The sequence below is a fragment of the Daphnia pulicaria genome, unplaced genomic scaffold (genome assembly GCF_021234035.1).
Source record: "Daphnia pulicaria isolate SC F1-1A unplaced genomic scaffold, SC_F0-13Bv2 h1tg000062l, whole genome shotgun sequence".
Lineage (NCBI taxonomy): Eukaryota > Metazoa > Arthropoda > Branchiopoda > Diplostraca > Daphniidae > Daphnia > Daphnia pulicaria.
Genome location: NW_025804785.1, coordinates 48567 through 63650, shown reverse-complemented (window position 1 = coordinate 63650; position 15084 = coordinate 48567). Strand labels below are relative to the sequence as shown.

Below are 15084 nucleotides of genomic sequence, written 5' to 3'. Positions count from 1 at the left end.
AATAATTTTTGTCTTAATATCGGGTCAAATACTTGAAATTCTGTAAATGTGTATTTTTCTTCCATACATTTCAACAACTTCCTGCACACACAAAAAAAGGGAGGGGGAATTTCAGGTTTTCATTCCAAATTGTTTTTCACATTATGAACTATTGAAGTGAGCGAGCATTACTTTCCAACCAAACAAAATTTATAGTTAATCTGCGTGTTGACGTGAAAAATCAGTTTTCAGTGCCGTGACCAGGATTCGAACCTGGGTTACTACGGATTCATATCTAGTAGGTACCACAACGTAGGGTCCTAACCACTAGACGATCACGGCCAATCCATTGGCCATGATGATTTATATTAAAGTAGCTAAACATGAATTTCATTACTTTGTTGTTTCTTCCCAGAAAGAAAATCTGATGCTTCGCGTATTCCCAAGCGGTCAACCCTACCGTTTACTAACGGGACCAGATTTAGTTCAACTTCCGGCAGATGACAAGAATTTTTCTTACATTTATAGTGTGTTCAGGGAACGGCGCGAACGCAGTCCCCCACTACCAAAAATTGTACTCCCGAGTTAATCACATTTGGATTAATCGCAAGGGTCAGCCCATCCTTAGTGCAATGGAAAGGCCTCGCCCTGGAGGAACCACCTTGGTGATCATGGTTGCCTCTGAGCCAGGTAAGTATGATTGTGGATGCTTTTTCACTTTGTTTAATACTTTGTATACAGCAGAACAATATTGACAAAGAGTGTTCAAGTATTTGACTGACGTTTAGAGAATACCACCCACTTTCTTTCATCGACTTGAATTACGAACTCGAGCAAAATATAGTAAATAAAGCTCAGTATTTATTTCATGGTCTTGATCTTTGCAAATACTTTTCAAGAAACAAATTGCTTGTTTTTTTTCATTTGGTCGTCCAATTGGCAAATAAGAAAATAAGAAAATCGACTTTTCATATGAAAATACACGCATCTTCATATTTTAAAAAAAAACATCACATCGAAAGATGAACAGTACTAATTAGTTAACACAATCAAGTACGTATTTTTTTATGCTTTTCTTGATATTACGAAAAAAATACAATTAGAAAAAATTACAAACATGTCTACATGACAGTTTTGCAATTATACATGGTCTTTTATTATACGGTGCTAAGACAATTTCTGTTTTATTCAATATGTTCTCCCTCATAGAGGGTGAGCCGATCCCGGAGGTACTGCAATACCGGGTCAACCCGTGGCGGGAGCAGTGCAAGCACTGTATTCCCACCGTATGCCAAAAATCAGTTTAATATTCTGGGGTCCATTTGAACCCGTATCAGATATTAAGCTGATAAGAACAGATACTACACTTTGATCTTAGCCAAAAGGCCGAGAAGCGATAATGTTACAAGGATTACTGCCCAAAATAACCACTGAGGTTCAACACATTTCCGGTGGTGTACGAAGAATACTCATATCACTCAAAACATTCAAGAAATGCTATAAAATATTGAGTTGTTCATTTTTCCAGACGCGACCACTTGATGCTTATAAAGTTCATTTTCATTTGTTTTATTATGCTCATACTGTATTAAGGGAGATACAATTTACGCTGAAGGCGTTGCAAATTTTACTCTCGTTATCACACTAGGTCCTTTTTTTTCAGAATATGGCTTTGCCACGCCACCTGACGACAAAAGCTCTGAACGATAATTAATCATGATTAAATAACAATAACTAAAAGAATGCAATACGATCATAAAGTCATGACACATCCTCAAATTGACCAACCTCACTTTCACAATTTATTTTGCCATACAAGCAGATGATTTAAGGACACGAATACCTGGAATTATTATTAAGATTTATCTCTTTAGATTTTCAAGAATTTAAATTTGTTTTATCATCTCAACCACTCTGAACACGCTAGTTTCCTTCCGCTATTTCACATGGATTTAACGGAAACGGTCCTCAATGACTGTGTTTGATGCTGTCGAGACAGCTACACTCACAGCCTGTTTCACGCTCAGAAACCAGCGTCTTAACTCGTCATCGTGGGTTGAAAGGAGACAAGTTTCTGGTGGGAAACAAGTCAAGATATACTACAGAAATGATCCTGTGAAGTATGATCTTAAATGCAATGTTATTTTGCAGAACTCTAAATAAGGTTTGTACGATCAATGAGCTTTGGCGTAAATTACAGTGCATAGATCGATATTTCGGAATATTAAATTGAGATTTGCAATACTTGACGCACACAGTACATACATTGTCAGGTCTTGCATTTTGTTCATTTATTGAAACACCGAGAAGCTCTTTAATAGTTATAGAACAAGTGACGAGACCAATTTTGGACACAATAAAGAATCCGCGTGCTCATCAAATCAATTTATTACAGTAATGTATTATCGATTGAGAGCCCATTTATCAGCTGGGTGTTTGGCGTGCACCTATAATCCTGCTTCGGGGAGGCTTGGTAGAGTGGATGGCTTGAGTTTAGGAGCCCTGTTTCGTGATACCGCATGTTGATCAGGTGCCCGCACTAAGCTTGACATCAGCATGGATCTGCTAGAGGAATCTAGTAGGTGCAGGTTAGCTAAGGAGGAGCGTAGTGGGTCAGGAGGGAAACCTAGCAGCCAAAAGTTCCCGTGTTCGGCAGTAGTGGGATCGTGCCAGTGAGTGGGCGTCATGCAACAGCCTCAACAAAATAGCCAAACCTCTATCTTTTTTTTTGTCGTTAAAACTACCGAGATCAAACAAACATGCGTTCTACAATATATGGTATCATTAATCAAAGTCCCAGCAATACCCTTTTCAACTAATACCTAAAGAATACATTATATTCCATGTCTCATCTAACTTGGGGAGCAAAAATAAAATTACACCATGCCAACAGCATCCCGTATTCCCAAGCGGTCACCCATCCAAGTACTAACGGGACCCGACATAGCTTAACTTCCGGGAGCTGACGAGACCGGGTGAGTTCTATGTGGTGTGGCCGTTGACATCAATTCAGTCGCCATTACCCGACCATATTCGCCTCTAAATCTAGTTCTAATGCTTGCTTACTTTCTGTTCGAAATACACACCAACCTTAGCCAAACAAACGAGGACATATAAGTACATTTGTCAATGGACAACCGAATATAAAATTTGATAATATTTCCAAACGCCACTATTTTTGGCTAACTGTCATTTTTAATTTTCTCGTTCCGGGGATGTCCGATCAATGAGCCAACAATCCAAGTGTCATAAGGCTAACGATTGCTTCCCTTACTTAGCTTGCGTTGCATAAGGATCTCAGAGTCAGAGAGATTAGATAGAGCTGCCCGAAGAAACCACCAACGTACAAGCCTCTCGGCTGTGCCGTGCGCTTCGCGCTTTACTTAGCTTGCGTTGCATAAGGATCTCAGAGCCAGAGAGATTAGATAGAGCTGCCCGAAGAAACCACCAACGTACAAGCCTCTCGGCTGTGCCGTGCGCTTCGCGCACGGCGTTTCAAATATCTTTCAGCAACAAAGAGGTTGGAGGACGTCTAGTAGCCTCTCGGCTGTACTTTCTGTTCGAAATACACACCAACCTTAGCCAAACAAACGAGGACATATAAGTACATTTGTCAATGGACAACCGAATATAAAATTTGATAATATTTCCAAACGCCACTATTTTTGGCTAACTGTCATTTTTAATTTTCTCGTTCCGGGGATGTCCGATCAATGAGCCAACAATCCAAGTGTCATAAGGCTAACGATTGCTTCCCTTACTTAGCTTGCGTTGCATAAGGATCTCAGAGTCAGAGAGATTAGATAGAGCTGCCCGAAGAAACCACCAACGTACAAGCCTCTCGGCTGTGCCGTGCGCTTCGCGCTTTACTTAGCTTGCGTTGCATAAGGATCTCAGAGCCAGAGAGATTAGATAGAGCTGCCCGAAGAAACCACCAACGTACAAGCCTCTCGGCTGTGCCGTGCGCTTCGCGCACGGCGTTTCAAATATCTTTCAGCAACAAAGAGGTTGGAGGACGTCTAGTAGCCTCTCGGCTGTGCCGTGCGCTTCGCGCACGGCGTTTCAAATATCTTTCAGCAACAAAGAGGTTGGAGGACGTCTAGTAGGCAATATCCAGTAAAAAATACGTTCCTTCCATTTTCAACTAATGCCAAAATAATACATTGTAGTCCATGTAGTATCACCCATCTTGGGAAGCACTTCAATTCAATTGGATTCACAAAAATAAAATAATTCCATGCCAACAGCATCCCGTATTCCCAAGCGGTCACCCATCCAAGTACTAACGGGACCCGACATAGCTTAACTTCCGGGAGCTGACGAGACCGGGTGAGTTCTATGTGGTATGGCCGTTGACATTAAACTAGACGCAATTACCCGACCATATTCGCCTCTAATCTATTACTTGTGCTTGAGATTTATCTTTTTGAAATACACACTAATCTTACCAAAACCACCGAAAAACTATCAGTTTGTCATTTTACAAATGTTGTCAGTATGTAGTAGTAGAATATCTTTGTTTCCGCATACAGACGTTTTTAATTTTTCATTTATTCAAAGTGCCCAATCAGAAGACCGGGCGTTAAAAAAATAAGTCATATAGACTCATCAATGCTCCTAACCACGGAAATCTTTAGTAAAAGGCGAAAGATTTATCCGGGTATTGATTAGAAACCAGAGTAAATAACAGTGGTATGCCTTGTATTTATATTCATTTCAAAATTTTGAAGTGCGCTTGTAAGGTTTTTTTTCGAAACATGCGTTTACATATCAAAATCCTTGTGCAATTCTTTATCAATGGGTACAGTTATTTTAAAGTAAATATCATGTATAAAGCTCGTTAACATGTTTTTGAACGAAACAGTTGTGCGCAGTGTTATTTTTGAAAAAAATGAACGATCTTTATGGTACAAGCCCAACACGTAGGTGGTGGGATCAGATGTTTACCCCGACATTCACCCTACAGCGGTTAACAATTTATTGAACTTCCCCTTTAAACATGGTGGAATCTTTTCACCTTGTCATTTGGAATCACCTTTTCAAATATTTTCCCCGTGTTCACAATGTTCCAACTGACTGATATTAATGGCCTTCAGCGAACGAATTAATCAGCCTTGTCTGACGTGCAATACCAACTAAATGGAAACAAAAATCACTTATACGATTTCACTTTCACCGTTTAATGTTATAAACACACTATGCAACACTCCAATTTTTCTAACTGACTGTAATTTTTTTTTTCTTGTACGCTGAAATGCTCCTGATGGAGCTATCAAAAATTGCCGACGACAAAGATTATTTCACTTCATCGTGGCGGGGTATTGGTTAAAGTTTTCAACTAGCAATAATCACACCTCGGGAGACCCTCATTGGTTATGATATTGCCACTGCGCAAAGCTAAATTATAATCAGAAAAGCAAGTCTACTTAAGCATTTGCTGAATTCGTTCTGCTTGGACGTGTTGGACCAACAATTTCGTTCAGAAATATTCATTTAGATTACCCTAGGCAAATTTTAATTTCCATCTCCCATTGGACTAATACCAACAGGGGACAGTTCATTACATACATGAAATAATTTTTGTCTTAATATCGGGTCAAATACTTGAAATTCTGTAAATGTGTATTTTTCTTCCATACATTTCAACAACTTCCTGCACACACAAAAAAAGGGAGGGGGAATTTCAGGTTTTCATTCCAAATTGTTTTTCACATTATGAACTATTGAAGTGAGCGAGCATTACTTTCCAACCAAACAAAATTTATAGTTAATCTGCGTGTTGACGTGAAAAATCAGTTTTCAGTGCCGTGACCAGGATTCGAACCTGGGTTACTACGGATTCATATCTAGTAGGTACCACAACGTAGGGTCCTAACCACTAGACGATCACGGCCAATCCATTGGCCATGATGATTTATATTAAAGTAGCTAAACATGAATTTCATTACTTTGTTGTTTCTTCCCAGAAAGAAAATCTGATGCTTCGCGTATTCCCAAGCGGTCAACCCTACCGTTTACTAACGGGACCAGATTTAGTTCAACTTCCGGCAGATGACAAGAATTTTTCTTACATTTATAGTGTGTTCAGGGAACGGCGCGAACGCAGTCCCCCACTACCAAAAATTGTACTCCCGAGTTAATCACATTTGGATTAATCGCAAGGGTCAGCCCATCCTTAGTGCAATGGAAAGGCCTCGCCCTGGAGGAACCACCTTGGTGATCATGGTTGCCTCTGAGCCAGGTAAGTATGATTGTGGATGCTTTTTCACTTTTTTTAATACTTTGTATACAGCAGAACAATATTGACAAAGAGTGTTCAAGTATTTGACTGACGTTTAGAGAATACCACCCACTTTCTTTCATCGACTTGAATTACGAACTCGAGCAAAATATAGTAAATAAAGCTCAGTATTTATTTCATGGTCTTGATCTTTGCAAATACTTTTCAAGAAACAAATTGCTTGTTTTTTTTCATTTGGTCGTCCAATTGGCAAATAAGAAAATAAGAAAATCGACTTTTCATATGAAAATACACGCATCTTCATATTTTAAAAAAAAACATCACATCGAAAGATGAACAGTACTAATTAGTTAACACAATCAAGTACGTATTTTTTTATGCTTTTCTTGATATTACGAAAAAAATACAATTAGAAAAAATTACAAACATGTCTACATGACAGTTTTGCAATTATACATGGTCTTTTATTATACGGTGCTAAGACAATTTCTGTTTTATTCAATATGTTCTCCCTCATAGAGGGTGAGCCGATCCCGGAGGTACTGCAATACCGGGTCAACCCGTGGCGGGAGCAGTGCAAGCACTGTATTCCCACCGTATGCCAAAAATCAGTTTAATATTCTGGGGTCCATTTGAACCCGTATCAGATATTAAGCTGATAAGAACAGATACTACACTTTGATCTTAGCCAAAAGGCCGAGAAGCGATAATGTTACAAGGATTACTGCCCAAAATAACCACTGAGGTTCAACACATTTCCGGTGGTGTACGAAGAATACTCATATCACTCAAAACATTCAAGAAATGCTATAAAATATTGAGTTGTTCATTTTTCCAGACGCGACCACTTGATGCTTATAAAGTTCATTTTCATTTGTTTTATTATGCTCATACTGTATTAAGGGAGATACAATTTACGCTGAAGGCGTTGCAAATTTTACTCTCGTTATCACACTAGGTCCTTTTTTTTCAGAATATGGCTTTGCCACGCCACCTGACGACAAAAGCTCTGAACGATAATTAATCATGATTAAATAACAATAACTAAAAGAATGCAATACGATCATAAAGTCATGACACATCCTCAAATTGACCAACCTCACTTTCACAATTTATTTTGCCATACAAGCAGATGATTTAAGGACACGAATACCTGGAATTATTATTAAGATTTATCTCTTTAGATTTTCAAGAATTTAAATTTGTTTTATCATCTCAACCACTCTGAACACGCTAGTTTCCTTCCGCTATTTCACATGGATTTAACGGAAACGGTCCTCAATGACTGTGTTTGATGCTGTCGAGACAGCTACACTCACAGCCTGTTTCACGCTCAGAAACCAGCGTCTTAACTCGTCATCGTGGGTTGAAAGGAGACAAGTTTCTGGTGGGAAACAAGTCAAGATATACTACAGAAATGATCCTGTGAAGTATGATCTTAAATGCAATGTTATTTTGCAGAACTCTAAATAAGGTTTGTACGATCAATGAGCTTTGGCGTAAATTACAGTGCATAGATCGATATTTCGGAATATTAAATTGAGATTTGCAATACTTGACGCACACAGTACATACATTGTCAGGTCTTGCATTTTGTTCATTTATTGAAACACCGAGAAGCTCTTTAATAGTTATAGAACAAGTGACGAGACCAATTTTGGACACAATAAAGAATCCGCGTGCTCATCAAATCAATTTATTACAGTAATGTATTATCGATTGAGAGCCCATTTATCAGCTGGGTGTTTGGCGTGCACCTATAATCCTGCTTCGGGGAGGCTTGGTAGAGTGGATGGCTTGAGTTTAGGAGCCCTGTTTCGTGATACCGCATGTTGATCAGGTGCCCGCACTAAGCTTGACATCAGCATGGATCTGCTAGAGGAATCTAGTAGGTGCAGGTTAGCTAAGGAGGAGCGTAGTGGGTCAGGAGGGAAACCTAGCAGCCAAAAGTTCCCGTGTTCGGCAGTAGTGGGATCGTGCCAGTGAGTGGGCGTCATGCAACAGCCTCAACAAAATAGCCAAACCTCTATCTTTTTTTTTGTCGTTAAAACTACCGAGATCAAACAAACATGCGTTCTACAATATATGGTATCATTAATCAAAGTCCCAGCAATACCCTTTTCAACTAATACCTAAAGAATACATTATATTCCATGTCTCATCTAACTTGGGGAGCAAAAATAAAATTACACCATGCCAACAGCATCCCGTATTCCCAAGCGGTCACCCATCCAAGTACTAACGGGACCCGACATAGCTTAACTTCCGGGAGCTGACGAGACCGGGTGAGTTCTATGTGGTATGGCCGTTGACATCAATTCAGTCGCCATTACCCGACCATATTCGCCTCTAAATCTAGTTCTAATGCTTGCTTACTTTCTGTTCGAAATACACACCAACCTTAGCCAAACAAACGAGGACATATAAGTACATTTGTCAATGGACAACCGAATATAAAATTTGATAATATTTCCAAACGCCACTATTTTTGGCTAACTGTCATTTTTAATTTTCTCGTTCCGGGGATGTCCGATCAATGAGCCAACAATCCAAGTGTCATAAGGCTAACGATTGCTTCCCTTACTTAGCTTGCGTTGCATAAGGATCTCAGAGTCAGAGAGATTAGATAGAGCTGCCCGAAGAAACCACCAACGTACAAGCCTCTCGGCTGTGCCGTGCGCTTCGCGCTTTACTTAGCTTGCGTTGCATAAGGATCTCAGAGCCAGAGAGATTAGATAGAGCTGCCCGAAGAAACCACCAACGTACAAGCCTCTCGGCTGTGCCGTGCGCTTCGCGCACGGCGTTTCAAATATCTTTCAGCAACAAAGAGGTTGGAGGACGTCTAGTAGCCTCTCGGCTGTGCCGTGCGCTTCGCGCACGGCGTTTCAAATATCTTTCAGCAACAAAGAGGTTGGAGGACGTCTAGTAGGCAATATCCAGTAAAAAATACGTTCCTTCCATTTTCAACTAATGCCAAAATAATACATTGTAGTCCATGTAGTATCACCCATCTTGGGAAGCACTTCAATTCAATTGGATTCACAAAAATAAAATAATTCCATGCCAACAGCATCCCGTATTCCCAAGCGGTCACCCATCCAAGTACTAACGGAACCCGACATAGCTTAACTTCCGGGAGCTGACGAGACCGGGTGAGTTCTATGTGGTATGGCCGTTGACATTAAACTAGACGCAATTACCCGACCATATTCGCCTCTAATCTATTACTTGTGCTTGAGATTTATCTTTTTGAAATACACACTAATCTTACCAAAACCACCGAAAAACTATCAGTTTGTCATTTTACAAATGTTGTCAGTATGTAGTAGTAGAATATCTTTGTTTCCGCATACAGACGTTTTTAATTTTTCATTTATTCAAAGTGCCCAATCAGAAGACCGGGCGTTAAAAAAATAAGTCATATAGACTCATCAATGCTCCTAACCACGGAAATCTTTAGTAAAAGGCGAAAGATTTATCCGGGTATTGATTAGAAACCAGAGTAAATAACAGTGGTATGCCTTGTATTTATATTCATTTCAAAATTTTGAAGTGCGCTTGTAAGGTTTTTTTTCGAAACATGCGTTTACATATCAAAATCCTTGTGCAATTCTTTATCAATGGGTACAGTTATTTTAAAGTAAATATCATGTATAAAGCTCGTTAACATGTTTTTGAACGAAACAGTTGTGCGCAGTGTTATTTTTGAAAAAAATGAACGATCTTTATGGTACAAGCCCAACACGTAGGTGGTGGGATCAGATGTTTACCCCGACATTCACCCTACAGCGGTTAACAATTTATTGAACTTCCCCTTTAAACATGGTGGAATCTTTTCACCTTGTCATTTGGAATCACCTTTTCAAATATTTTCCCCGTGTTCACAATGTTCCAACTGACTGATATTAATGGCCTTCAGCGAACGAATTAATCAGCCTTGTCTGACGTGCAATACCAACTAAATGGAAACAAAAATCACTTATACGATTTCACTTTCACCGTTTAATGTTATAAACACACTATGCAACACTCCAATTTTTCTAACTGACTGTAATTTTTTTTTTCTTGTACGCTGAAATGCTCCTGATGGAGCTATCAAAAATTGCCGACGACAAAGATTATTTCACTTCATCGTGGCGGGGTATTGGTTAAAGTTTTCAACTAGCAATAATCACACCTCGGGAGACCCTCATTGGTTATGATATTGCCACTGCGCAAAGCTAAATTATAATCAGAAAAGCAAGTCTACTTAAGCATTTGCTGAATTCGTTCTGCTTGGACGTGTTGGACCAACAATTTCGTTCAGAAATATTCATTTAGATTACCCTAGGCAAATTTTAATTTCCATCTCCCATTGGACTAATACCAACAGGGGACAGTTCATTACATACATGAAATAATTTTTGTCTTAATATCGGGTCAAATACTTGAAATTCTGTAAATGTGTATTTTTCTTCCATACATTTCAACAACTTCCTGCACACACAAAAAAAGGGAGGGGGAATTTCAGGTTTTCATTCCAAATTGTTTTTCACATTATGAACTATTGAAGTGAGCGAGCATTACTTTCCAACCAAACAAAATTTATAGTTAATCTGCGTGTTGACGTGAAAAATCAGTTTTCAGTGCCGTGACCAGGATTCGAACCTGGGTTACTACGGATTCATATCTAGTAGGTACCACAACGTAGGGTCCTAACCACTAGACGATCACGGCCAATCCATTGGCCATGATGATTTATATTAAAGTAGCTAAACATGAATTTCATTACTTTGTTGTTTCTTCCCAGAAAGAAAATCTGATGCTTCGCGTATTCCCAAGCGGTCAACCCTACCGTTTACTAACGGGACCAGATTTAGTTCAACTTCCGGCAGATGACAAGAATTTTTCTTACATTTATAGTGTGTTCAGGGAACGGCGCGAACGCAGTCCCCCACTACCAAAAATTGTACTCCCGAGTTAATCACATTTGGATTAATCGCAAGGGTCAGCCCATCCTTAGTGCAATGGAAAGGCCTCGCCCTGGAGGAACCACCTTGGTGATCATGGTTGCCTCTGAGCCAGGTAAGTATGATTGTGGATGCTTTTTCACTTTGTTTAATACTTTGTATACAGCAGAACAATATTGACAAAGAGTGTTCAAGTATTTGACTGACGTTTAGAGAATACCACCCACTTTCTTTCATCGACTTGAATTACGAACTCGAGCAAAATATAGTAAATAAAGCTCAGTATTTATTTCATGGTCTTGATCTTTGCAAATACTTTTCAAGAAACAAATTGCTTGTTTTTTTTCATTTGGTCGTCCAATTGGCAAATAAGAAAATAAGAAAATCGACTTTTCATATGAAAATACACGCATCTTCATATTTTAAAAAAAAACATCACATCGAAAGATGAACAGTACTAATTAGTTAACACAATCAAGTACGTATTTTTTTATGCTTTTCTTGATATTACGAAAAAAATACAATTAGAAAAAATTACAAACATGTCTACATGACAGTTTTGCAATTATACATGGTCTTTTATTATACGGTGCTAAGACAATTTCTGTTTTATTCAATATGTTCTCCCTCATAGAGGGTGAGCCGATCCCGGAGGTACTGCAATACCGGGTCAACCCGTGGCGGGAGCAGTGCAAGCACTGTATTCCCACCGTATGCCAAAAATCAGTTTAATATTCTGGGGTCCATTTGAACCCGTATCAGATATTAAGCTGATAAGAACAGATACTACACTTTGATCTTAGCCAAAAGGCCGAGAAGCGATAATGTTACAAGGATTACTGCCCAAAATAACCACTGAGGTTCAACACATTTCCGGTGGTGTACGAAGAATACTCATATCACTCAAAACATTCAAGAAATGCTATAAAATATTGAGTTGTTCATTTTTCCAGACGCGACCACTTGATGCTTATAAAGTTCATTTTCATTTGTTTTATTATGCTCATACTGTATTAAGGGAGATACAATTTACGCTGAAGGCGTTGCAAATTTTACTCTCGTTATCACACTAGGTCCTTTTTTTTCAGAATATGGCTTTGCCACGCCACCTGACGACAAAAGCTCTGAACGATAATTAATCATGATTAAATAACAATAACTAAAAGAATGCAATACGATCATAAAGTCATGACACATCCTCAAATTGACCAACCTCACTTTCACAATTTATTTTGCCATACAAGCAGATGATTTAAGGACACGAATACCTGGAATTATTATTAAGATTTATCTCTTTAGATTTTCAAGAATTTAAATTTGTTTTATCATCTCAACCACTCTGAACACGCTAGTTTCCTTCCGCTATTTCACATGGATTTAACGGAAACGGTCCTCAATGACTGTGTTTGATGCTGTCGAGACAGCTACACTCACAGCCTGTTTCACGCTCAGAAACCAGCGTCTTAACTCGTCATCGTGGGTTGAAAGGAGACAAGTTTCTGGTGGGAAACAAGTCAAGATATACTACAGAAATGATCCTGTGAAGTATGATCTTAAATGCAATGTTATTTTGCAGAACTCTAAATAAGGTTTGTACGATCAATGAGCTTTGGCGTAAATTACAGTGCATAGATCGATATTTCGGAATATTAAATTGAGATTTGCAATACTTGACGCACACAGTACATACATTGTCAGGTCTTGCATTTTGTTCATTTATTGAAACACCGAGAAGCTCTTTAATAGTTATAGAACAAGTGACGAGACCAATTTTGGACACAATAAAGAATCCGCGTGCTCATCAAATCAATTTATTACAGTAATGTATTATCGATTGAGAGCCCATTTATCAGCTGGGTGTTTGGCGTGCACCTATAATCCTGCTTCGGGGAGGCTTGGTAGAGTGGATGGCTTGAGTTTAGGAGCCCTGTTTCGTGATACCGCATGTTGATCAGGTGCCCGCACTAAGCTTGACATCAGCATGGATCTGCTAGAGGAATCTAGTAGGTGCAGGTTAGCTAAGGAGGAGCGTAGTGGGTCAGGAGGGAAACCTAGCAGCCAAAAGTTCCCGTGTTCGGCAGTAGTGGGATCGTGCCAGTGAGTGGGCGTCATGCAACAGCCTCAACAAAATAGCCAAACCTCTATCTTTTTTTTTGTCGTTAAAACTACCGAGATCAAACAAACATGCGTTCTACAATATATGGTATCATTAATCAAAGTCCCAGCAATACCCTTTTCAACTAATACCTAAAGAATACATTATATTCCATGTCTCATCTAACTTGGGGAGCAAAAATAAAATTACACCATGCCAACAGCATCCCGTATTCCCAAGCGGTCACCCATCCAAGTACTAACGGGACCCGACATAGCTTAACTTCCGGGAGCTGACGAGACCGGGTGAGTTCTATGTGGTGTGGCCGTTGACATCAATTCAGTCGCCATTACCCGACCATATTCGCCTCTAAATCTAGTTCTAATGCTTGCTTACTTTCTGTTCGAAATACACACCAACCTTAGCCAAACAAACGAGGACATATAAGTACATTTGTCAATGGACAACCGAATATAAAATTTGATAATATTTCCAAACGCCACTATTTTTGGCTAACTGTCATTTTTAATTTTCTCGTTCCGGGGATGTCCGATCAATGAGCCAACAATCCAAGTGTCATAAGGCTAACGATTGCTTCCCTTACTTAGCTTGCGTTGCATAAGGATCTCAGAGTCAGAGAGATTAGATAGAGCTGCCCGAAGAAACCACCAACGTACAAGCCTCTCGGCTGTGCCGTGCGCTTCGCGCTTTACTTAGCTTGCGTTGCATAAGGATCTCAGAGCCAGAGAGATTAGATAGAGCTGCCCGAAGAAACCACCAACGTACAAGCCTCTCGGCTGTGCCGTGCGCTTCGCGCACGGCGTTTCAAATATCTTTCAGCAACAAAGAGGTTGGAGGACGTCTAGTAGCCTCTCGGCTGTACTTTCTGTTCGAAATACACACCAACCTTAGCCAAACAAACGAGGACATATAAGTACATTTGTCAATGGACAACCGAATATAAAATTTGATAATATTTCCAAACGCCACTATTTTTGGCTAACTGTCATTTTTAATTTTCTCGTTCCGGGGATGTCCGATCAATGAGCCAACAATCCAAGTGTCATAAGGCTAACGATTGCTTCCCTTACTTAGCTTGCGTTGCATAAGGATCTCAGAGTCAGAGAGATTAGATAGAGCTGCCCGAAGAAACCACCAACGTACAAGCCTCTCGGCTGTGCCGTGCGCTTCGCGCTTTACTTAGCTTGCGTTGCATAAGGATCTCAGAGCCAGAGAGATTAGATAGAGCTGCCCGAAGAAACCACCAACGTACAAGCCTCTCGGCTGTGCCGTGCGCTTCGCGCACGGCGTTTCAAATATCTTTCAGCAACAAAGAGGTTGGAGGACGTCTAGTAGCCTCTCGGCTGTGCCGTGCGCTTCGCGCACGGCGTTTCAAATATCTTTCAGCAACAAAGAGGTTGGAGGACGTCTAGTAGGCAATATCCAGTAAAAAATACGTTCCTTCCATTTTCAACTAATGCCAAAATAATACATTGTAGTCCATGTAGTATCACCCATCTTGGGAAGCACTTCAATTCAATTGGATTCACAAAAATAAAATAATTCCATGCCAACAGCATCCCGTATTCCCAAGCGGTCACCCATCCAAGTACTAACGGGACCCGACATAGCTTAACTTCCGGGAGCTGACGAGACCGGGTGAGTTCTATGTGGTATTGCCGTTGACATTAAACTAGACGCAATTACCCGACCATATTCGCCTCTAATCTATTACTTGTGCTTGAGATTTATCTTTTTGAAATACACACTAATCTTACCAAAACCACCGAAAAACTATCAGTTTGTCATTTTACAAATGT

At 39.8% G+C, this 15084-nt stretch overlaps 22 non-coding genes across 22 annotated transcripts; all 22 read right to left on the bottom strand.

Annotated features, from left to right (window-relative positions):
- Positions 1 to 231: 231 nt before the first annotated feature.
- On the bottom strand, positions 232 to 321 carry Trnah-gug. The gene is given in 2 exon segments: positions 232 to 266; positions 285 to 321. It is a non-coding gene; the product is annotated as a tRNA-His (tRNA).
- A 192-nt stretch (positions 322 to 513) lies between these two features.
- Positions 514 to 677, bottom strand: LOC124317642. Its single transcript, XR_006912158.1, has one exon. It is a non-coding gene; the product is annotated as a U1 spliceosomal RNA (small nuclear RNA).
- Positions 678 to 1186: 509 nt separating this feature from the next.
- On the bottom strand, positions 1187 to 1377 carry LOC124317687. The gene has a single exon (XR_006912200.1). It is a non-coding gene; the product is annotated as a U2 spliceosomal RNA (small nuclear RNA).
- A 510-nt stretch (positions 1378 to 1887) lies between these two features.
- On the bottom strand, positions 1888 to 2109 carry LOC124317732. Its single transcript, XR_006912239.1, has one exon. It is a non-coding gene; the product is annotated as a small nucleolar RNA U3 (small nucleolar RNA).
- A 754-nt stretch (positions 2110 to 2863) lies between these two features.
- Positions 2864 to 2982, bottom strand: LOC124317618. The gene has a single exon (XR_006912135.1). It is a non-coding gene; the product is annotated as a 5S ribosomal RNA (ribosomal RNA).
- A 1235-nt stretch (positions 2983 to 4217) lies between these two features.
- Positions 4218 to 4336, bottom strand: LOC124317674. The gene has a single exon (XR_006912188.1). It is a non-coding gene; the product is annotated as a 5S ribosomal RNA (ribosomal RNA).
- A 203-nt stretch (positions 4337 to 4539) lies between these two features.
- Positions 4540 to 4662, bottom strand: LOC124317822. Its single transcript, XR_006912323.1, has one exon. It is a non-coding gene; the product is annotated as a U5 spliceosomal RNA (small nuclear RNA).
- Positions 4663 to 5236: 574 nt separating this feature from the next.
- Positions 5237 to 5378, bottom strand: LOC124317777. Its single transcript, XR_006912281.1, has one exon. It is a non-coding gene; the product is annotated as a U4 spliceosomal RNA (small nuclear RNA).
- Positions 5379 to 5782: 404 nt separating this feature from the next.
- Positions 5783 to 5872, bottom strand: Trnah-gug. Its single transcript is given in 2 exon segments — positions 5783 to 5817; positions 5836 to 5872. It is a non-coding gene; the product is annotated as a tRNA-His (tRNA).
- Positions 5873 to 6064: 192 nt separating this feature from the next.
- Positions 6065 to 6228, bottom strand: LOC124317641. Its single transcript, XR_006912157.1, has one exon. It is a non-coding gene; the product is annotated as a U1 spliceosomal RNA (small nuclear RNA).
- A 509-nt stretch (positions 6229 to 6737) lies between these two features.
- Positions 6738 to 6928, bottom strand: LOC124317685. Its single transcript, XR_006912198.1, has one exon. It is a non-coding gene; the product is annotated as a U2 spliceosomal RNA (small nuclear RNA).
- Positions 6929 to 7438: 510 nt separating this feature from the next.
- Positions 7439 to 7660, bottom strand: LOC124317731. The gene has a single exon (XR_006912238.1). It is a non-coding gene; the product is annotated as a small nucleolar RNA U3 (small nucleolar RNA).
- A 754-nt stretch (positions 7661 to 8414) lies between these two features.
- Positions 8415 to 8533, bottom strand: LOC124317662. The gene has a single exon (XR_006912177.1). It is a non-coding gene; the product is annotated as a 5S ribosomal RNA (ribosomal RNA).
- A 748-nt stretch (positions 8534 to 9281) lies between these two features.
- LOC124317608 lies at positions 9282 to 9400 on the bottom strand. Its single transcript, XR_006912126.1, has one exon. It is a non-coding gene; the product is annotated as a 5S ribosomal RNA (ribosomal RNA).
- Positions 9401 to 9603: 203 nt separating this feature from the next.
- On the bottom strand, positions 9604 to 9726 carry LOC124317821. Its single transcript, XR_006912322.1, has one exon. It is a non-coding gene; the product is annotated as a U5 spliceosomal RNA (small nuclear RNA).
- A 574-nt stretch (positions 9727 to 10300) lies between these two features.
- LOC124317776 lies at positions 10301 to 10442 on the bottom strand. The gene has a single exon (XR_006912280.1). It is a non-coding gene; the product is annotated as a U4 spliceosomal RNA (small nuclear RNA).
- A 404-nt stretch (positions 10443 to 10846) lies between these two features.
- Trnah-gug lies at positions 10847 to 10936 on the bottom strand. The gene is given in 2 exon segments: positions 10847 to 10881; positions 10900 to 10936. It is a non-coding gene; the product is annotated as a tRNA-His (tRNA).
- A 192-nt stretch (positions 10937 to 11128) lies between these two features.
- Positions 11129 to 11292, bottom strand: LOC124317640. The gene has a single exon (XR_006912156.1). It is a non-coding gene; the product is annotated as a U1 spliceosomal RNA (small nuclear RNA).
- Positions 11293 to 11801: 509 nt separating this feature from the next.
- On the bottom strand, positions 11802 to 11992 carry LOC124317684. Its single transcript, XR_006912197.1, has one exon. It is a non-coding gene; the product is annotated as a U2 spliceosomal RNA (small nuclear RNA).
- A 510-nt stretch (positions 11993 to 12502) lies between these two features.
- LOC124317730 lies at positions 12503 to 12724 on the bottom strand. Its single transcript, XR_006912237.1, has one exon. It is a non-coding gene; the product is annotated as a small nucleolar RNA U3 (small nucleolar RNA).
- Positions 12725 to 13478: 754 nt separating this feature from the next.
- On the bottom strand, positions 13479 to 13597 carry LOC124317616. Its single transcript, XR_006912133.1, has one exon. It is a non-coding gene; the product is annotated as a 5S ribosomal RNA (ribosomal RNA).
- Positions 13598 to 14832: 1235 nt separating this feature from the next.
- Positions 14833 to 14951, bottom strand: LOC124317607. Its single transcript, XR_006912125.1, has one exon. It is a non-coding gene; the product is annotated as a 5S ribosomal RNA (ribosomal RNA).
- Positions 14952 to 15084: the final 133 nt, after the last annotated feature.